Consider the following 22,362-nt stretch of genomic DNA (forward strand, 5'->3'; position numbering starts at 1 on the left):
AAATCTAGACTGCTGTGAAAGATCACGTGGTTCCTCGGCTTGAGAAATTTCAAAGACTCTCCTTTGTTTATAGTATAGACTCTCTCTCTGGTCCTTATCCTAGCATGTAAATTCTTCCATGATCTGGCAGGCAGCACTGTTTCAGTTGCAAATAACAGAAGCACGACTCAATCTGGAATGAAACTCATGAGAGCAGAGGCGTTGTCTCTTTTGCTTACTGCTCTAATTCCAGACCTTGGAATGGTGCCTGGCACCTAGAAGGCTCTCAATAAGTATTTGTTGAATGAATAAATGAAACCAGGTTAAACAAAAATGGACAATATGTGCTCCGGACCTGGATCCAGGAACTTAAGCAACATCATTTGTCTTCCTCTCTCTCTTCTGTGTTTCTGTGCGCATGCTGTTCTCATTCTGTCAGACTGAAGATGGGCTTCCTCCTGGTGAGGGACATGGTAAAGCAGGGCGAGTGAGGGCATAGCTACATACGGCTCCAGGCTTAGAAACTGCAGAAGAAAGAGAGACTCTGTCCATTTCAGGATTAAAAAAAAATCCCAGGGGCCGGCCCCCTGGCCGAGTTGTTAAGTTCACGCACTCCGATTCCGTGGCCCAGGGTTTTGCTGGTTTGGATCCTGGGTATGGACGGGGCACCACTCATCAAGCTATTCTGAGGTGGTGTCCCATATAGCACAACCAGAAGGACCTAAAACTAGAATACACAACTATGTACTGGGGGGCTTTTGGGAGAAGAAGAAGCAAAAAAAAAAAGAAGGATGGCAACAGACGTTAGCTCAGGTGCCAAAAAAAAAAAAATCCCAGAGAAGTGTTCTCATTGGTTAGGCCAGGGTCACATGAGCCTTCTCCAGCGTGATCAGTGAGGAAAGCAGCACGGGATACTACCATGGGCCTGACCTGGGCTGTGTGCCTGACAGGAGGCTCTAGCAATTTACTGTGATTGGCAGCTCTTCCAGAATCACGTGATTGGGGCTGGAGAGCAGCAGTCACCAGAGGAAAGAGTAGGGGAGCTCTTATCAGGAAAAGCCAAGATCCTGGTACTGGCAGGAAAAACAAACAAAAAGCCAAATGTCTAGGGACGAGTATATAAATACTCCCTCGGAATGAGGCTGGGGTGGGAGTCATGGGACCCAGGGACGTGCAACAAACTTGACATGATTTTGAAGTCTCAGTTTTATCTTTTTGAATTTGTGCTTGTTTTAACAGAAAAACAGTGCTTTAACTGACTCAGTATTGAATCAAATCTGTGCTCAAGGAAGTTGTGCCATATGTATTCTGCGGCTTTTTGTGCCAACCCTTAGGACAGTCTTAGCCCCTCAAGGGTCTGCATAGCCCACGTTGAGAAGCCAGACTCGAACAGTTTCCTCCAGACCTATTTCCTGACTGCCCTCGTGCCACGCCAGCCTGTGCTGTGCCATTCTCCCCTGTCTGGAATGTCCTCCCCTAGCATCTTCCTGGGCCGCTCCCTCTGTCCTTTAGACACAGTGAATTACAGTGGGAAGAACCCTGAAGATCAAGGTTCGAGTTCTAACGTTGCCACCAATTCTCTGCACGAGCTCTCAGCAAGTGATTTCCTCTCTCTGCTACTTGGTTTCCTCTTCTGTAAGATGAGGGATTGCCCTGACCCTGTTAGCACAGGGCAGCTCCCAGCTCCTTCTGCGCCTGCCCCCGCCCCCCCAGCCCCTCTTGGCATACTCCCAACTAGGAGGCGTTCTCTTGGTACTGGCCAAATTCTAGGACATTTTATTGGTTCTGAACTTCAGGGGCTGGAGCTTTTTTCACTAGTACATGAAAGGAGTTGAAGGTCAGTGTTTATATCAAGGATCTCTCTCCCTGCTGAACGTGAGATCTTCCATTTTGGAAGGCGGCCCTCCCTCACTCTTCCTCTATTCCCTACTCTTTGTCTAGCAGGACCAGAGCGAGGCCTAGGGGGAGGACACTGGAGAATTTGGCTGAGCAAAGCAGATTGTCTGTGTGGTCCGACCTGGCTCAGAAGGTCAAAGCCCCAGCTGATCTCAGCTCTGTACCGGGTGGCAGACAGAGGAGAGGATTCGTGTGTTCAAGGCCACTCTGGCTCAGGATCGCCTTAACCCCTGCTTCTCTGACATGCTGTCCTTTCCCCACAAGGGGATGGCACAGAGCTAGGCACCCAGAAAGTGTGTTCTGATTGACAGAATGCAGCAGAGACAAATGTTTATGAAAGACTTACAGGGGAGCACACACATTTCTGCAAAAGGGCACGTTTGGTTGGATGATTATTTGTTCTTAAGCAGGAAAAGGACCTGGCAGCAGGAAACTGGAAGTATGTTCTCAGAGTATATTTTGGTCTCACAACTGCAGTTCTGCTTTAAGGAACATGATGGACATAATTTGAAAGTAATGTCTAGTAATGTGCACTTGCTACAGCGTGTGACTAATCTTTTGGGGTAAAACAGTTTGCCCAGAGTGCTTCTCAAAGGATAGGTGGGACCCTAGGTCTTCTTCTAGTGTGGGGGTCTCTGTTCAAATCAGCTTAACCGAGGAACATTCAAACCCTTGGTAGGAGTCTTGTCAGACCGTGGGCCTGGTATGTTTCCAAGTAGTTACGTCTCTCTCACCAGAACAAGGAAAGCCTAAATTCGCGAGGCACATGTGTTCTCCAATGCCTGGGTTGTAATGGAGTTCAGCAGAATTGGTGGGAAAATGCAGGGGGCTTTATCTGCATCTGCAAAAAGTTAGCTAAGTGGAATTAGGCTTTCTGTAAGGTGTTTTCCTGACTCAGGCATGTCCCAAACTGGCTAGTGTGTCTTGAGGCCCTGGGTGGGCATCCAAGTCCCGCCGTCCTGAATGGCTCCTAGAGGAAAGGAGGCTGCTTCAACTTTCTATACTTCTTAAAGTGTTACTTTGATTAGACAGGAGATAGCAGTCTGTTTAGCAATATTACTCTTATTACTCTGTCATGGTTATATTTTCAAATTATACTTGCTGTTTCCTTTGCCAAGAGCAAATGATAACACACATCTGCGCGGCAGAGCCAACCAAAGCCGTGGAGGGTTTGCCCAGACAGGTTTGCAAATGTGTTCTAGGCCCACTGCTGCCCAGATAGGAAGTCCTTCCCCATCCCCAGGTCAGGGGGCCATGCTTTTTTTTAAAAAATAAATACAAACTCTTTAAAAAAACAAAATGAGTTTTATTATCGCTATAAAAGTAATGCATTTTGTTGTTTATACAAGTATTACTTGGAAAATACATAAAAGAATAAAGAGAAAAACAGATATCATCTATAATACCAGAACCCAGAAACAACCACTATTAAATTTTGGTATATTTCTCCCTAGCCTTTTCTCTAAATATTGATACAAAACTATGGATGCAAAATGTTCCCAATACACTTATATTACATATTCAGGAACATATTGCAAAAATAATTTTGTACCTTCCTTTTATCACTTTATCATATTGCAACCCACAGATAACCATTATAAGATTTTTGGTTTATTCCCTTCAGCCTTTTGTCTGTATATTGATACAAAACCATGCATGCAAAATGCTCCCAATATATTTATACTGCATATTAGGAACACATCGCAAAAACAGTTTAGCATCTTTCTTTGATAGACTTTGGTATACTTCCTCCTAGCCTTCTTTCCATATTATTGATACAAAACTATGAATGCAAAATGTTCCCAATACATTTATATTACGTATTAGGAACACATCGCAAAAATAGTTGAGCATCTTTCTTTGATCACTTATTATGCCACAACTCAGAGATAAACCACTATTAAAGTTTTGATATATTTCCTCCCAGCCTTTTATCTGTATGTTGAAACAAAACTGCAGACAGAATGCGCCCTATATACTTAGATCATATAGATGGGAACAGAGCAAAAAATTTGCACTTTTCTTTTATCACGAAATATTTCATCAGGAGCACATTGTCATGTCACTTATTAGATGCACCATATTTTATTTACCCGATCCTTTGTTGTTGGTCATCCCGGATGTTCCTAATTTCCATCCTTCAAAATACTGAAATGAGTGTCTTTATATCTTCTTTTTCTGTGACTTTATGTTCATGTAGTTTTTACGTTTTTTCTTGACCACTTATATGAACTCAACATATTAAAGATGACCCTGTGTCTGCAGTGCTTAGAGCTAATGTTTTCCAGTTGTTGTTTGCTGAAGTATGAATTCTTCAACATTCCGGCATGAATATAAAATCTTATGCCTCGTATAAGATTCAATCCATTAAAAAGAAACTCAAAATAATAAAGACACAAAGTCCGACCCCCACCTCCCATTAAACTATTAAAATACAACTCGTTGCCCTCCTCCCCCCTTGGCAACCACTCTCTTCCTTGCTTAGGGCCCGTGTTCTCCTGATCTTTTCATCCACCGTTCTTGTGATACTTACCAGTTGTATTGCCATGAGGATGAATGGCTCCCAGACCTTTCAGTTATCAATCTGTCACAAGTGCACAGTGGTATCTCGTGACATGATGATCCCCGAGATGTCTGAGGTCCTTGACTCAAAATTTCTGTGTTGCCCATGACCCCTAAAGACTTTTTAGAGAATTATGTTTGACAACGTAACAAAAAAACATGCCATAACAAAAATACATGGTAAAGTAGAGAAAGAAAAAACTTCAGCTCGAATCCTACCACCTAAAGCGACAAGTATGTATATTTTGCATGTTCTTTCCAGTTTCTGCTTCTATATAGACCCACTTCTCAATCAGGATGTCCATGTGATTTTATGTCCCTGATTTGTAAAACTTAGTATCATAAGCATTTTCCAGGTTTCTACATAATCTTTCTAATTATTATTTGTACTGGCTGAAAAAGCTTCCATTGAGTGAGTGACTGAGGGAACTATGGTTGGACATTCCATTTGTTTCCTTAAGATTAATTTGGTTGAATCTATAGATGGTTTCAAATATGGGCCAGAGATTTTAAACGAACTTACATCATGCTTTTTTTGGTGTGTGCACGTCTGCTTGTACATAGCTGGGTAATTTATAGCCACTATTTAGTCATCCTGGGGCCAATCTTGGGCCTCACCCAGGAAGTGTCTGCTCATCTTAAGACTAATCAGTTTCACCTCGAATTTTTCTAGGGAAACTAATTCCACTCCATTTCCTGCTCTAGTCACTACTGTGTAGTCGGTTCTGATTAACAGGTAATGATACAAGAAACACAGCACGAGGTCTGGGGGAAGAGGCCCCAGACTAGCCTCGGACAAATCCTTCACCTCCAGAAGCCCCAGTTTCCTTGTCTGTTATTGTTTTTTATGACTGCCTTCTCCTATTTATCTCTCGAGGTTGTTGCAAGTAGAAAATATGAAAGCATTTGGAAAAGCATGTAAACGTGTGATACAAAAGTAAGATATTAGGATCATTATGATTCTGATTATTGCGGTGTTCTTGGCCAGGCCTTTGAAAGGGCTGGTCTTGGGATAACCGCCCGGTCTGCAGAGCGGGCAAGGGCGGGGATCGGGGCCAGGTGAGGGAGCTGCCTTGGGAGAATCACACTTCAGAGCAATCAGGACTCTCAGTGCGCTGCTGCCCGGGATCAGCTCCCACACTGACGGGGGCTGGAAAGCCAGGGCCACGTCCCCAACTCCCAAGGGCCCGCTCAGATACTAGAGCTCTCTAGAGTCAGGGGAATGCTCCAAAGCCCACGCGGCCACAGGAAATGGAAATCTTTTCAGGGCTCCTCCCTAATGGCTCAGTTTACTATCCCCACAGGGGTCGAAGCCTTTCTGAACTTGCCAAAGAGATCAATTGTAGATTGCGGGGGCGGGGTGCAAAGTAAGGAGATAGGTGAGTGAGCAGATCCTTGCCCCTTTACTGAGCAGTAACTAATGGGTGGGCGGGAGCGGGGTGTAGGGTGGCAGGGAGATACACATTTGCTACAATTGGTGTATATATATTGTTTTCCATTTAAGAGTAATGTAGTCATTCTAAATACCAGTGCATTTATGAAGTTCTAGGGTCACAAGGATATTACACTGAAGGCTGACGGGAAGATAGGTCTCTAAAAATTGATGCCAACGTGGGTATAACCCCCAACTCAAGTCTTTGATTCTTATCAATAATTCCTATCAAAAAACTCATTGGTCTCCCCCAAAATGCTTCTTGAACCTATTTTTATTTTCATCTTGCACCGTCTCTCAGGAAACCTGCCTAGAAGTGAACTCCCACCTGTGTAGGATCACTTTTTCTCCCAGTGTTGCCCTGAGCTCTAGAGTGCTGGATGGGGGAACAAACCCAGTCCCCTGCTGCCCCGTCGGCCTCGATGCTTTGATAGGTATGGTGTTTTAAAACAATCAGCAAAATAATTTGCACTGCAGAGTCCTTATTAGGTCTTTTTAATTGGACAGTTGCCCGTATTAATGGAAATCAAAAGCAGCATACAATCATTCAGTCTCCCAGCACTGGAGTGTATTCAACTCTTTTCCTGCTTGGGGTTCCACTTTAGTCCTTGTCTGTATGCACGCATACGTTTTTATAGTGTTGCAACCACTGCCTTTCTTTGTGGCCCTGGTTACTGGCATCTAGTTTTCCAAGTAACATTGACACACATCTGTTCAAATCAATTGACGTTCCCATCGTGACTGACTTGTTTGGAGGGAAAAACAGCTTTATATGCCAATTGGAACAAAGAAGCGCGGGTATGGGGGAGCAGCAGGGAGAAAGAAATGCCCGGAGAGGGTTATTTCGACTTACAGATCATAAAACATTCCCCAATAACATTTTTAAAGGATGTATAATATTACACTGAGTGATTGATTCTGTTTTACCCCATGTTGTGGGACACTTGGGTGGTTTTCAATACCTAGTGAGTTAAAAATGCAGACTTTGAGAGATGATTGTATTTTCTTGAAACAGGAGTCTTCTGTGTTCAGATCCGGGCCAAGAGTGTTGATATAGTGTTCCTTTGTTGGAAAAAAATGTCAGTACTGCTAACTGGAGATGCTAGAGGCCTTCAAAAAATATTCCTGTGATTAAAATTTTTTAAAAAATTATGTTCAATTCTAGTTTATGAAAGCAACCTGTATACCTCGTCCCACAACTTATAGAAATGTCGAATGTAAATTTAGAGGTAGACGAAGCTTTTCGTAGTTTAAGGGCCACGTCTGTGTAATAAACTGAATACAATGCCTTGTGCACGCAGCTTCCTCACTAACAAATAACGTGTGCTGGGAAAAAAGGAGCAAACAATGGGAAGGTGCCTCCTGGAAGGTGGTAACACTGGGGCAGTTAATCAGCTGACTCTAAATGGATTCGCTTTACAAAGTCTCCCACACATTATGATGCACATTTAGCAACGTTGAAAAACAATTTTAAAGAATTCCTTAGAGAGTTGTTAAAGAGAATTTATAGTCTGGAACGAATTGCCATCTTCTTAATTGACACAGAAATGTTTGGCTAAAATATTGCTTTATTCACATTTTTGTCCTTGGAGGAAAAGCTAGGCACACTGAAACTTCGATCGTGTGAATACTGGTGCAAGACGAATGTTTTAAGTCAGAAAAGGGCACCACGCGTCCGAGGGCTGTGGGGCTGTGGGGACGCCCCCAATCTCGATGCCTCCTGGGGGCCGGGGAAAGGGCCCTTTCGCTTGGGGAAGGCAATGCCCTCCAGTCGGGATCACTCGCTCCCCGCCCTCCGCCCCTCGGGCCCCGACCGGCGGGGCTCTCACCTGTGTCCTGCGGGCGACGGATGGCGCGAGCGTGGTCCTCCCGGAGGGCTGGGCGCCGGGTGCCACCGGGCCTCCTGGCTCAGGGGGACCAGACAGGGCGGGCAGAGGCGGAGAAGGGAAGCTGGTGAGCGGCCGGAGGGCGGTCTCGGGCCTCCCCGACCCTCAAGGGCAAAGCAAGTCGGGGCCGGGAACCCGTTCGCCGTTCGAGCCTCGGCAGTGCGGGCCTGAGGGGCCCTGGGCCGCCGGGCGGGGCGGGGCTGCTAGGCTGGGAGAGCGCGGCGCGGGGAGGCCCCCGCCAAGGCCCCGGGAGCCCGAGGCCGCACCGCCCGGTGGCCCCGCGCAAGGGCGTCTGGGAGAGCGGGTGGCTGGAGCCTGACTCCCGGCCCTGGGTGCCCGGAAGCCCGGGCAGCCCCAAAGGGGGACTCTTCCGGGGACCCCACTCCCGGCCCCCATGAAGACGAGGTCAAGGCAGCCCATACAGAAGAGAGGGACTTTTTGTGTTTCTTTTCTTTTAAGATGACATAAAGCGTGCAAGAGAGTCCACACCTTCCTTTGTCTTTGCCAAGGGTCCTTTACCTGCCCATGTGCCAGGTCAAAAAAAAAAAAAAAAAAATCTAAAGTCATTTTCACAGGAAAAGGGAGACACCAGCCAGAGATTAGCCCTCTTTTCTAGGCCGGCTGTCAAGCTCCTAGCCCACTGGGGACCACCAGTGAGGGGTGGAGGTGGCTTTAGAGGTCGACAGGTGTGCAGCGCTAAGTAGCAGGAGTGCCCAGAGTTGTGGAGGCACGACGGACCCCTGAATGGACAGCTCAGGAAGCGTCGAGCCAGTGCCCTGCCAGTGGGTTAATCGAGGCCCCTGCGGCGACAAAGGTGGCCTTGGGGCGGCGCCTCCATAGTGGAATTCTGCGAGCAGATTTTGGGGGATAGGGCAAGAACCAGGTAGACACGCAGAAGTTCATTCCAGAGCCACCCCCTGGGGTCCTGGTCTCCCTGCAGGCCTCAGATCCGGCAGCTCAGCGCCTTCCCACGCCGCCTGGCATTCACCGGGCAGCAAGGCCCCGCACCTCGCCGGATCCTTGCGGCCCGAGCAGACGGAAGGGAGGGAAGGGTGTCGGGAAGGGGCCACAAACTTCAGTCTTTCCTGGCCTCCAAAACCCTTTCCACATGCAGGACGTATGCCCGTTTTCTAGGAACTGCAGAGCGGCCTGGGGACCGCCTGCAGCGGGTCACCCTACCTGCCTTCCCTTACTCCTGTTTCAATATCCCCCCTTTAGTTGCTGGGGCCTGACAGTAGTCTGTCTTGGTTTTCGTCGTGTGGGTGGCATTCTAAGTGATCAGGAAGGGATTTTTTCCTGGGCAGGGAAAGGGGTGCTAAAACGAAGCATCTTTCACACCCATGTACATATTCAAAGACGGGCAAACTTCTGATGGAGGACAAACGCGCTAGGCCGGGGGCTCGACACTGCAGGCGCTGGACTAGCACTTACCTGGTGGGTGGGCCCGTGCGGAAGTCCCAGCCTTGCCCGGGCAGCAGGAACAATACTCCAGAGCACCGATCGCCCACTGCAGTACTGTTCCCGCTGCTAGGGCACGGCTGAGTGCGGGGCACCGCGTCCCTCCTGGGCGGGCACCGCCTGCGCGCGGCCCCCCGACCGCCCCAAGTACCCCACCCTCCCCCTCCCCCCCGCCCCCCCTCCTCCCCACATTGGCACCCTCCCTCGACCATGGCCGCGCCTCGTGGGCAAGGAAGGGCGCGGGGAGAAGAGGGAAAGCGAAGCCCCAGCGCACCTACCTGCTCCTGAGCTGGCCTTGGGAGCGGGCGCCTCGCAGGAGCACACGTCCAGCAGAACCCCACCTTCCAACTTCCCCGCGAGGGGGTATAGCAGCGCCTCACGTTTTGAACCGTTTAAATCACTTCAAAACATGAATTGCTGCTGCATCCCCTCGGAGTCAACGAAGGGGGATCGCTCTGGAGTACCTGCAGGTGGAGAAAGACGTGGTGACTGGAAGGAAGCCCAGTCCTGCCCCGCCCAATGGCGGGGAATAAAGTAAAACGGATAACTGAGACGTCTCCTTCCAGATGGACGTCCTTTGTAGAACTTCGTTTGATTTCCAGGGTCGGCAGGTGGAGCGAAGGGTGTGGCTCTCAATTTTTTTTCCCCAAAGGATGACTCTTGCAAAAGTGTAGTGGTGAAAAGCAGAGGGGTGGGAGATAGGAATTAGGGTGGGAAAGAATCTTACCTCTTAAAGTAAGAATAAGATAAAAATAAATTGAGGCAGTTTGGCAACATCTGGATCACTTGCCAGCTTCAAAATCTTAGTGAAACTTCTTCCTGCTGCATATTATAAATCATAAGTCTCACTCAATGTCCCCATTAAAAAAGCCCCACAAAACTTTTCATTTATTGACTTAAAGGAGATCACCAGCACGTCCCTGGCAGCTTTAGCTGATTCTAACATAGGAGATAGCCGGGAAATAGAGACCCGTCGTCTCTTTAACTGTCAGTCCTTCATTCCTACAGCAAACGCCCTGCTTTGAGTTCTTTTTAAAGTTATCAAAGAATGAGAGACAACTGTCCCTAGATGAAATATCTGGTTGTTTACAGATGAAACTGGTTACTCAAACTTATTTGTAAATAATTTATACCTTTCAATGTCACCAATCGAAACATAAATCAAAAAGTTTAAATGCTTGATGTCAAGTCACTCCTTCCTGTCTGGAGCAGCTCCACAGAAACTCTTGCATGTCCTGAAATGGCCGGCCCTGTGCATACTCCTTAATGATTAACTCATTAGATACTACTTCTCCCTTTTGAAAATGGACACACATTAGCAGTTAAGTTCCAGGCATCCCCCTCCACTGTTTAAACGAAATATTCAATTAAGCATAAAAGAAACTACCCTGTAACCGTCAATCACAAACCTAAAGGTTAAAACAACTAAACCAGCACAAAACTCTAATGGTTTTGAAGGTTCAATTGCATTTCAACACAAGTAACAGACACGAAGTATTCAAGTATGCTGAGTGCGTTGGTTCATTTAAAAATTATGCAGGTTTTTCAACACCAGTACAATGGATGTTGTGTATTTATTAGTTAATAAAATGTGCAGAGTATTTAATGAGACTAAGCACAAAATTCCTAACACCAGACTGAGTTCCAGTGATACCAAATACACTATTTATGTCATGGTAAGTTATTAATAATGAAAACCCCACTCCCTAAATTCGGACACACAATTAAGGGTCTCTAAATTCCATCTTGTTCTGGCTATGCTATTTACAAACAACTTTTACATTGACTTTTGGGATTAATGGAGAAAAACGTCCTTGGTTGCCCTTAAAAAGAAAAAAAAAACATGTTTAGCAAACGTACAGACTTTAAAACTCCACAACCTTCTCCCAATGAAATATTTATGTTCCACACAAATATGTGAACCGTCACATCAGATGTTAAAGTCATCCCTAATTTCACGTTCCTTAGTTGACTACTTAAAAAAACAAAAGTTCATTCGAACTAGCAGTCGTATCAAAGGCGAAGGTCCTTTCCAGTTTACAAACTCACTGGAATCGAATTCGTTTGTACCTTTCGCTTAATCCCCCTTTCTCCACTCCCACTGACAGTACAACGATTTACATTCTGAAAAAGCCATCTCGCTCCCCTAGTTTATGGATTTCCCCTTAGACTGAAATTTACTTACGAAAAGAGATTACAAAGAGGCGTCTTGTCACTTCAGGAGAGGGTCGGTCGCTGATACAAAAGACAAAGAATCGATACTTTCGAGTTGCCCATAGCCCCACCCATCCCTTCTGAATAGAACTGTTTGGCAACATCATTTAAGAGCCAAAGAATCCGCCTCTTCCTCTGTTCATATTTTACAACGTTTTGTCTGAATTTTGCAGATGCCTTCTTCCCCACGCCCCAAACACACCAGGTACCTTCCCTTGGCGCATTGGTGCCAAACCTTCCCAATGTCAAGACTCCTACAGGGAAAACTAAACAACCTTGAAAGTTTTAATTGGGAAAAAGACAGTGCAAAATTAATCACACATTTATTTCCAAGACATAGTTTGCCGCTTGCAAATAAGAGCCGTGAAAAGTCCATTTACAGTTTGTCAAAACCAGTCGCTCCCGACCCTGGCGAGGCTGACAGTCGGTCACTGCCCCTTACTCAGTTTTCTCTCCCCGCCCCTCCCTGTTAGCTTTTTTCCTGCCCGTTTCCTAAGAATTTTCCCGGCCGCACTCCTGTGCTAAACACTTTCAAGGTCTGTTTCGCCCGCACCCCGGCCCCCAAGCATGCTTTCCAATCCCAAAGCCACACGGAACTTTTTCAGCATTGTCACCAGATTTTTTTCAGTCCACCGTAACCAACGTTCCTATCGGGAAAAACGCCAGCCAACAAGTCCCTTTTTAAAAAATCTCATGTCACCTCTCGCTCCACTCGAAAATGGCGCCGAAATCGAAGAACTTCTTAAATTTCATTGTCAGCTTTTTGCAAAGGTTTCTGGGATTTTCCTGCGAAGCTGTTTCGCCGAGACTGAAAGCTAGCGAACAAGCGGCAAGCGAGCAAAAGAGAGGGAGGAAGGAAGGCGGGCGGGGAGACGCGGACAGACAGCGGGAGAGCGGGGCCCGGGCGGGAAGCGGGGCTGGGACGTGGGAGGCGGCGGGGTCGCGGGGCGCGAGGGGCCGGGCACCAGCCGCGGGGACCGAGCGCTGGGCGCAGAGAGCCAGGGCCGGGGGCCGGGGTGGCGGGCGGAGGGTGCGCTCTGGGGCTGGCTGCAGCCGAAGCTCGGAGAGCGGCGTGGCGGAGGCGGAGCGGAGCGCGGGGTCGGAGCCGTGCGCACCCGGGGAGGCGAGCGGGGCAGCCAGCGGAGAGGCTCCTGGAGCGGCCCTAGAAAAAGCCGGCTCCGGGGGCGTGGCCACGCGGTGCTCCCGCTCCCCCCCCTTCCCCGGGCTTCTCCGGGGGCGGAAGGGGGGAGGGGAAGAGAGGGAGCGGGAGGGAAGCGGGGGTTGTGCAGGCGCTCGACGCCACAGCCTTGGTCCACAGCCGGGAAGGGCCAAGAGGGACACAGGGCGCCCAGAATAGTCCATACAGAGCCGAATAGCGGGGGTTCACGGAGAAGAGAGAATGGAAAATGGCAAAGCCAATGGCACAAGTTAGCGCAGCGCGCAGCCAGAGAGCCACACGTTGAACCCCACCCCACGCCCACCCGTCCCCTCGCGGTGCCCTCTGAGCTGCCGGGAGGGAGCACGGTGGCTGAGCGGAGCCTCTCACGCTGTGCTTCCTGGGGTACCTGAATTGGTTTGGGGAGGAGACAGGGAGCCTCGGACCGCGTGAGTGTAGCGCTCTCCCCACGCGTTTGAGTCCAGACTTGTCGGGACTCCGCTGCCCTCGCCAGCCTGCCAAGCTCTCAGGGAGAGAGGCCTGTGGGATGAGGCGAGCCCCATACGTGCTGGCCATCCGCTTTAGGGGGACATAGCACGGAGGGAGAGAACAATTGTCTACACTTGTCTCAGTCCAAGAAGGGAAACTGATTTTAAGACTGAAATGGGGAAACAGGAGGTAAACGAGCCCTTCTTCTGGATGCTAGTGTCTATTAGGGGCGAAGAGTTAATTTTCTTATGTGTGAGAATGGTATTGAAGGTAAGTAGGAGGCTGTCCCTGGACTTCGAGGATGCATGCTGAAGTGTGGAGGTGAAATGTCACCATGTCTGCAATTTTCAAATGACGCAGCGCACACAGGCACACATTCTGAGAGAGAGAGAGAGAGGAACCAAGTGTTGCAATATGTTAACAGTTGTTACATCCAGGTGGGGGGTGGGGTAAACCGACGTTCATTGTACTATTCTGTCAACTTTCCTGTATATTTGCAAAATGTCATAAAAATTTTGCGAGAAATCTCTTATAACATAGCGCCTGAACGCTAAGAAAATGAGCGCAGCTTCTTTCTCTTTCCCTGTCCCGGGTGGGACAAATCTGCGAACAAGCAGGGCTCAAATCGAGCGGGTTCTGGACAGGAAGAGCAGTGGGTAGCGCTGGCCTACAGGGGCCACAGCCCCGGGCACGGGACGCAGGCCAGGAGGGGCCCCGCGGATCTCGGGGCAGGTGGGCAGCCAGGCGCGCAGCGCTGCGGAGCTGCCGAGCGCGCTCGCCCGGGGAGGGGGCTTCCCTGGCGGCTCTCAGCCGCTCGGGGTCTGACTCCACTCGGTCTGCTCGGCTGTGCTTGCGCCGCGGGCGAGCGAGGAAACCGGTGGGCCGCGAGGAGCTGAGCCCTGCGCCTGACGCCGCCGCTGCGGCCCGTGTGCCCCGCGCTCCGGGAGGGAGGCCGAGGCTGTCGCGGCCTGCGCCCTGCGCCTTGCGCGCGGGGTCGTGGAGAACCGCGCGCGGGCGCTGGAAAAAAAATCAGGTGTCGAAAGAAAATAGTAACAGTGACACACACACACACACACACTCACACACACACGAAATCAGTATACAAAAATAAAACCACGGATTCCACCATACTCGGCGCTCGAGTTTCTTGAACTACTTAACTCTCGCATGCATTTTACTGTGATGTTTCTGTAGATCTGATGTAAAGCCTTAATTTCTTTTCAAGGGCGACCTCGCAGCCCCACGGCGTTGCAAGTGCTGCGTGGCCTTTCGCTGGCGTCTGCAGCTTTTTCTTTCTCTCTTTTTTTGGGAGGTGAGGGGAGGGAGAGTCGAGTCTTCCAGGGTCTGCGAAGCTGTTTTAAAAAATTAACCAAAAAGATTTTACAGACCAAGATTTGATTTTCAGAAAAGCTTTTAAAATTGCAGTGACTTGTATGGGTTCGGTGGGAGCTAAAAACTTATTACTAAACTACCATTTCCCTATTAAAGTCTTCAAAACTCCTCGTGGACAGGGCTGAAAGTTTGCCAGGCTGTCAGGCGTGACTGAACAAGCGTCTAAATCCTCAGATAGATCATTTATAAAGCTCCAGAGTCCTTGGGGTGAAAGAATTTTCTGGGGAAATTTGCTTGGGTTGATCTAACAGCGTGTAAGCACTCATTTCCCTACCTAGATTAGTGGAAAGGCAGAAGATTCCAGCACTATAAGATAAAAGCTGAGTTTGTGGCACGTCCTCTAAAGAAAAATTGCAACAGCTTTCTTTATTAAACTCTTTTTGCTACATCAGCAAATTAGAGAGCCAGTTGAATATTGATGAATTCTTTGAGGATGAGTAATATGGCTACAGGCCGCAGAGAGTGAGGGAGGGCCGGCTTAAGTATTTACTCAAGTGAACAATCTTCAAATATTTTTCAAAAATGATGTCTCAAGGATTTTCTTAGGACCTCTAAAGTAAACCCTGATTCTGCAAATGGCTTCTCGTTTGAATAGGCCCTTCCCAACTTAACAAAACTCTTGCAGACCTATTGCCCCAAGAAGTGTTTAGAAACTCATCCTGGGGTTAGAACCCGACGGCACCTCCCCTCACTAGCGGGGTGTCAGGGAGGCCCTCCAACTGGTAGTCAGGCAACTTCTCACTGGGCAAGAAGGAACCCCCAAAACGAAATGCACACCATCAATTGTTTTTGGTCATTTCTGAAATGCTGTTTCAAAGCGGGTGTTTTCAGGAAAACAGCACATGGTTCTTCCTCCTATTTTCTCCCACGAAACATTCAGAAATTACCTTGATAAGAAATAATTATAGTCAGCCGAGGGAGGAAAGTTTAGCAACAGCTCTGAAGGATCTGAAGGCGCAGCTGAGAAAAATAAATTAGCTCTAGCCTGGAGATATTCGGCAAGGAAGTTCCGCATAACAAGGTATTTGGGATCATTTTTGGAAAGTGTTTTCTGAAAAGCAACTGCGAAGGAATCTTTGGAAATAGATACTAGGGAAACGAGTTGAATTGAAGGTTCTTTTTTAAATTGTAAAGACAATTTCTAGAACTTAGCATTTTGATTTTCAAGAAAAAAGCCTTTTATGATTATGTTTTTCATGAAGGCCTTGCGTTAGGGAAACAAGACTTTCCTTATGTTGTAAATATCCAGAAGTCTTCCGAGAGAGAAAATCAGGATAGAGTTACAGATTTAACAGAAAGAAAACAACTGAAATCATGTTATGAAGCTTCCAGTGTGTTATTTGTAAAGGCTTTTTTTCAGGGTTCAAGCAAAGGCTAGCAGTGAGCAGTGATAATAGAATAATGCTTGCCCTACTGTCAGATTAAACAAAACAGATAGTGCCCTTTGGTAATTTTTATTTTACTTTATGAAATTAGTCATAATAAAATATGGTTCTTTGCAAAACTTAGAACTTTGGGAAAAAATTTCAAATCTTCACTTCTCCCACTCCCATGATCTCACCGGGAAAAGGGAGAATGGATTTGTAAATTTTTCCTTTCTGCCAAAGAGGAGCTTAGCAAGTCCTTGATGGCTGTTGCTTTTGATTTCGAAGACGCAGAGCCACTGCCTTCAATGCTGCTGGGATTTCTTCTTTAAACACGGCGTGTTTTTCTTGTTGGGTGTGTTCTATTATTGTCTTAATTATTCCTGGATTTTTGCCCATTAAATCAAAGACTGTGTCAGATGACAGGAATGATCAGATCTTTGAGCAAAGGAAGGCCACAACGAAGAGGCGTAGGGTGGCTGCAGTCTACGCCGTGTGGCCCTACAGTGTCACCACCCTCTAAGCGACCATGACTCCCTGGCCTTTGCACAGAGTGATAATTGACAGAACAAAGTGTAGTGACAGGGGACTGGAGACAGAAAAGCCATCTCCAAGCATTGTCCTAGGCTAGATTTGGTCACCCGCTTTCACCATAAACAGTATGGTCATCAAGTTTCTAACTTTACACATCTAGCACTTTCCTTGAGCCTTACCTAATTATGAAAAAGAGAGAAGAAAAAAACCCCAGTGTAGATCAATGTCAACCTGTCACATGTAATCACGCTCAGGTAGGCTGAAGGGCATTTGGACAGTTGTTGGCTCCATTTACATCAAAAATTAAAAAAAAAAAACAAACTCCAAAGTGACCAGCTCCGAGGAGGTCCTGTAAAATGCACAGAGCTCTGCCAAGCCGAATGACATCACTTTTAGGATCTTGCTATGTAAAGGGAAAACACTCCTGGGGACAACGAATATCTTGCTGGTGGAGGGGGAAGGCGGGTGTAGGAGATTGAAGGGTGCTGAGGGGTGCTGTCTTTGTTTAAAACACGATGTGTTTTCCAAACCGTGAAACACTTTGTTGAAATAGGGAAGGAGGGAAAGTCAATATGTGTGAGTGAAGCATTTACATTAAAGCTGTGAACACTGAACTATCCAGAACTCGCTTGCAGCTCTCCTTCTTGTCCCCATAACATAATCGTTTGCATTTTTACAACTGAGACTTAATAGGTGGAGTTTCTAGGACTGGTGGAAAATGTTGTTTCTTTTACCTCATGTCTCTTAAGATAATTCTTGGGTCTAAAACCAGGTGGGATTTTGCAGTAGCTAATGACCAGAGTGAGCCCCATCCATCGGCAGGAAAGGGAGGTGGAGATGTGGACCCAGTTTTCAATTTTAGCATTTGCCCGAAACCTGGGGCTCAGCAGCTTCTTTAGCTTAGAGTACCCAGGAAATGCAGAGGCCACAGGCGGGGACAGTGAAAACAAGAGTGAGGTGGAGAGTGAGGGCGAGATCAAAAGAGAGGAAGCAAAAAGTAGAAAGAAGAACAAGAAAACTAAGTCTTGCCTCTCCATTCCTATTATCTGTCTTCTGTTCAAACGCTCCATTTGCCACAACTGGGTCGTCAAGGTACCCTTCTCCGGCTCCGCATTGATCTCCCAGCTGAGTTTTGCTCCTCTCCCAGTCGTCCTCTGAGTTCACTCAGAAAACACATTTCTGATCATTTTAATCCTTGGCACAAAAATCACACGACTGAAAGCTGAACTCTTGAATATGGCATTCAAACCGCCCTCCAACCTGGCTCCCATCTGCCCCTCCAGCCACACCTTCTTCATGCTTCTGTGCAGGAGATGTTTGTTCCTCCCATTTCCTCATCCTCAAGGCCCAGCTCAAACGCCACCTCCTCCTCGAAGCCTTCTCAGATGACCTCAGAGTTGGAGTTAACTGCCTCTGTCCTGCCCATCACAGCACTTTGATAAGGGTGGTTATTCAGAGTCTCTTCCTAGTAGACAGTAAGCTCCTACAGGGTACGGACATGTCTGTCTATGGGTGTCCTCTCAGCACTTTGCACAATAGCTTGCATCAGTTGGTATCCTTATTTGTCAAATAGATGTGTCCCTGAGAAGGAAAGAGAGGAAATGGAGGGAGTGAGAAGAAGGTGTTGTGTTGGTGGGAAGATTCTGGCCAATATCCTCAAGAGTTGCCTTAGGCGCCCATTGGTGCCCTTGGCGCACCAAACTCGGAGTGGGTGGTCTAAGTCGGAGATAACGGTGGCTTAACAGAAGTCGGTCTGGGACTGACATTTGAAACACATCCCCTTTAATAATGTGGAATTAATTTGCCTTTAAATTACCTACTCAGTGCTGTAAACCCTCTCCTGAGAAACTATCACTGTCATTTTATACTTTTTAGTTTCAAGCCAGCCCTTGAGGGGAACGTGGAACTTGCATGGCAAGGGGGAAACAATGTGTCTAGAGACCTGGAGGTAGAGAAGAGCTGAAAGGAGATAGACCTGGCTGGACAGGGGATACCTCTGTCCGGGGAATTAGTTGGAGATTGAGCTGGACAAAGAAGGTCCATCTAATCTCGGACAAATAGATTCTGGGGCCGTGGAAGCAGGCAGAGGAGTTTTGGCTTTAGTGGCAGGATGGTGTGGAGCCTTTAAAGGGCCTTCAGAAGGGCGTGATGTAATGAAGACAGTGTTTGCAACAGATTCACTTGGCTTACATGGTAACTCTATGCACTATGATAAACCTACGAAGATCTGAAGGATCGGAATAGCCTGTTCTCCCTGCTGCAGGAGTCAGTTTGCTTACTAGACAAGACAAAGGATGGAAAAATACTACGTATTGTACGCTACTGTGTATGACACAATGTGCTAGCCTTTTTTTTCGGTAGCTGTTCCTCCCCTACCCTCTCTGCCCCCCTTCCTCCCTCTCTCTCACACCTGCACCTGCACCCCCCAAGCTATCCCCCAACTAGGACTTGACTGGCTTTTTAAAGTTCATCGATTTCCTGTTAAATTAGTCATAAAAAATATGTTTTAAAATACCAGTAAATAGGCAAAAAAGTTCATCCAAAGAATCCAGAAACTTAACATCATGTGCTGATTTGATGGAATAGAGGAATAAAAATACACACCCTCTGGACTGAGGCTAACCGTTTCTGGGGGGTGGCAGAGCTTCAAACTGGAGAATGTTATTTTTCATGGGCAGCTTAAAAAAATTGTCATTAAATATTTTCATGAAGTTAAAACAACATTGAAAGTAACTTGGGTAACAAATATTCCCCATAGTTGCTGTAACCCAAATATCACAACATATTTAGAGCTTCGGTGCATCTGAATATACTCAGAAGAGTGTGATTTCTCCACGTCAGCGGAGCAAAAATTAAGCAGATGAAATATGAAATGAAAAGGAGAATTAATTTGTAGTTTGGATCATAAAAAGCCAGATTTTTGAGGAGATCATTAGTTTCAAGCCAGCCCTTGATTGCAGACTGTAAATTATTCCAGGGAGTTGGTGTGGCAATGACATTGAAGCTTACTTTTGGGTCATTTTGTTCCTAAGTTGACCCACGCTTGGTAGTGGGAGGGCTGGGGTTTCTCTAACCCGGAAGAAACCAGTCTCTCTGTTGCTTTCGGACTTGTCCCTTCTCTCCCCACGCTGGCTTTCTTTTAGTACTTTGTCATGTAAATGCAGCTTAGAAAACAGAATAAATATTCTATGGGCCTTACTTGGAAAATAAACTTTCCTTTTAAAGATGTGTGTGTGTTTAAGTTGTCGACTTACAACTTAAAAGAATTCTTGATAGAAATAAGTATTTGGCTACGAGTCAAAAATTTTGAAGTAACTTTAAAAGGTGAGTAATTTACATTAGCATGGTGTTTATATAATAGGGTGTGTGTGACAAAGTTAAAATAACCTTGAAAATAACTTGGGCAATTTAAATATTTCCTCCTAGGAACTGTAGAATTCAAATGCCTTCCAACGGTATGTTTCTAGACAGCTGGCAAGGCTTCTTTGACGTTCCTTTAGGTTTGAAAACTGGTATTAGCATTTACTTCTCTGACTCAGAGCAGTTTCCCACTGCCTGTCAGAGAACATCTACAAATGACTCTTGACAAAGCCATCCATGTAGGGAAGGGCCAGCCTGTTGCTTCACTTCCGCTTCACTTTGGGGAAACCTGGTTATGAACCCTCCAGCAGTCCCACCGCCTGCTCCTGCCCAGTCAGCCGCTCCGGGCTACTGCTGTTTAAGGATTCTGCGAGCTGCTTTGGTTTCATGCATCACCCTTCAGGTAAGTTATGGGACCTTCACAATGGCCAAGTCAGATGGTCGCAAATTGGATAGGAACAAAGCAAGAAACAGAAGTACTGTAGGAGGCGATGGGGAGCACTGTGCTCATTTAATATTCATATGCAAATCAGTAAGTAAAGGCCCCTGCCTCTTGTCCTTAGAAGCTGGACAATAATGGCATATGTATATTATATATATATATAATATATATGCATGCCTATATATACACACGTCTATCATCTATCATCCACCTATCTACCTATCAATCTATCTATCAACACAGATTCCCCCACCTCCCCACCCTCGCTCTGAATTTCATTAGAAGGTTGTTGGCCTGATCTGAATTAAGCTCCATTAGAGGACTGCTGAAAGAGCATATATTATCAGTAATATGGGTCACATTAGACACAGCATTAGAACTTCTATCTAGTATCATCGTTTACGTTATTTGCTCTACCTTTTACACTTTTTTCCTTTGGCTTTAAATGTCTTCATCAATGTCCTCTTATAAAAATAAATGGAAGCTTCCTCTGGAATGCTTGTCACCAGTCAATCAGTCCGTCCTGTAACTCGTCGCTTGTAGGACTTGTTTTCCCTGGGGAAGGAAGCTAGAACTGACTGAGGCAAGGGGACGGCAGTGGCATATCAGGTATTTTTCCACCCAGTCTCTGTCCTGCCATTAATTGTATGTACCTAAATAAATTGAAGAATGTTGAATTTGTGGGCTTGGCCAGTATGGTCAGATTGAAGGTGTGGTAGGCACTGGGCCCCAATGACTCCTGCTTTCTGGCATCCCCACCCTTGAGTAATCCCCTCTCCTTGTGTGGATGCGGGACCTGGAGACTTGCTTCTCATAAACAGAATATGGTAGAAGTGATGAGATGTCACTTCCGAGATTGGGTTTCAAAAGGCCTGTGGCTTCTAACTTAGGCTCTCTCCCTTCCCATCTCTTCCCTTCCCCCACTCTCCTTCTCTTTCTGTTATGATCACCATCATCATCATCTTTCATATCATGAGGACACACAGCCCATGGACAGGCCCACAGAGAGGAACTGAGGCCTCCTGCCAACAGCCGCTTGAGTGAGTCTGGAAGCAGATTCTCTCAGTCCAGGTGAGCCTTGAGATGACTGCAGCCACAGCGGCAGCTTGACTGCACCTCCACAGATCCTGAGCCAGAGGCCCCCATCTAAGTGCCCAGATTCCCGACACAGAGAAAGTAGAGATCATAAATGTTTGTTGTTTTGGGGTAATTTGTTGTTCAGCAATAGATAACTAATGCAGAAGGTCTTGTATACAACCAATGCAAGTTTATAAGCTGAAATCTGACCAAATCATTTGTTTTCTTCTGAAAAAGTTGTAGAAAATCACGAGACTGAAAGTTTCTCTCTCTCGCTCGTTCTCTCTCTCTCTCTCCCTTCCTCCCCCTTTTTTCTCTTTTTTGGGAATAAACAACTATAATTACAGTTTAAACAGGATGTCATAGAGATCAATCATAAGGATTAACACTGAATTAAAGAAAAAGGAAAAAATAATTAAAGGATGTTTCTGTGAAAATTAGTCTTCTCTTTATAATAAACACTTGTCCTTTTTTTTTTTAAATTTTTTTTTTATTTTTTTATTTTTAAAGATTTTATTTTTTCCTTTTTCTCCCCAAAGCACCCCGGTACATACTTGTATATTCTTTGTTGTGGGTCCTTCTAGTTGTGGCATGTGGGACGCTGCCTCAGCGTGGTTTGATGAGCAGTGTCATGTCCGCGCCCAGGATTTGAACCAACGAAACACTGGGCCGCCTGCAGCAGAGCGCGCGAACTTAACCGCTCGGCCACGGGGCCAGCCCCGACACTTGTCCTTTGATAAGGTATTTCTTTTTTGTTTGTTTGTTAAAGATTTTATTTTTCCTTTTTCTCCCCAAAGCCTCCTGGTACATAGTTGTATATTTTTAATTGTGGGTCCTTCTAGTTGTGGCATGTCTGCGCCCAGGATCCGAACTGGCAAAACCCTGGGCCGCTGAAGCAGAGCACGTGAACTTAACCACTCAGCCACGGACCGGCCCCTGTTTGTTTTTTTTTTAAGGTATGTTTTTTGGTGAGGAAGATTGGCCCTGAGCTAACATCTGTTGCCAATCTTCCTCTTTTTTGTTTTTCTCCCAAAGCCCCAGTACATAGCTGTATATCCTAGTTGTAGGTCATTCTAGTTCTTCTATGTGGGACGCCCCCACAGCATGGCTTGTTGAGTGGT

At 46.7% G+C, this 22,362-nt stretch overlaps 6 non-coding genes across 6 annotated transcripts; all 6 read right to left on the reverse strand.

Annotated features, from left to right (window-relative positions):
* Positions 1–3,347: 3,347 nt before the first annotated feature.
* MIR450B (microRNA mir-450b) lies at positions 3,348–3,426 on the reverse strand. The gene has a single exon (NR_033094.1). It is a non-coding gene; the product is annotated as a microRNA mir-450b (primary transcript).
* An 84-nt stretch (positions 3,427–3,510) lies between these two features.
* MIR450A (microRNA mir-450a) lies at positions 3,511–3,601 on the reverse strand. Its single transcript, NR_033093.1, has one exon. It is a non-coding gene; the product is annotated as a microRNA mir-450a (primary transcript).
* A 44-nt stretch (positions 3,602–3,645) lies between these two features.
* On the reverse strand, positions 3,646–3,734 carry MIR450C (microRNA mir-450c). The gene has a single exon (NR_033095.1). It is a non-coding gene; the product is annotated as a microRNA mir-450c (primary transcript).
* A 699-nt stretch (positions 3,735–4,433) lies between these two features.
* On the reverse strand, positions 4,434–4,519 carry MIR542 (microRNA mir-542). The gene has a single exon (NR_033108.1). It is a non-coding gene; the product is annotated as a microRNA mir-542 (primary transcript).
* Positions 4,520–9,219: 4,700 nt separating this feature from the next.
* On the reverse strand, positions 9,220–9,290 carry MIR503 (microRNA mir-503). The gene has a single exon (NR_033100.1). It is a non-coding gene; the product is annotated as a microRNA mir-503 (primary transcript).
* A 258-nt stretch (positions 9,291–9,548) lies between these two features.
* Positions 9,549–9,646, reverse strand: MIR424 (microRNA mir-424). The gene has a single exon (NR_033091.1). It is a non-coding gene; the product is annotated as a microRNA mir-424 (primary transcript).
* Between the last annotated feature and the right edge of the window lie 12,716 nt (positions 9,647–22,362).

This window comes from Equus caballus, chromosome X (genome assembly GCF_041296265.1).
Source record: "Equus caballus isolate H_3958 breed thoroughbred chromosome X, TB-T2T, whole genome shotgun sequence".
In the NCBI taxonomy this organism is placed as follows: Eukaryota; Metazoa; Chordata; class Mammalia; order Perissodactyla; family Equidae; genus Equus; species Equus caballus.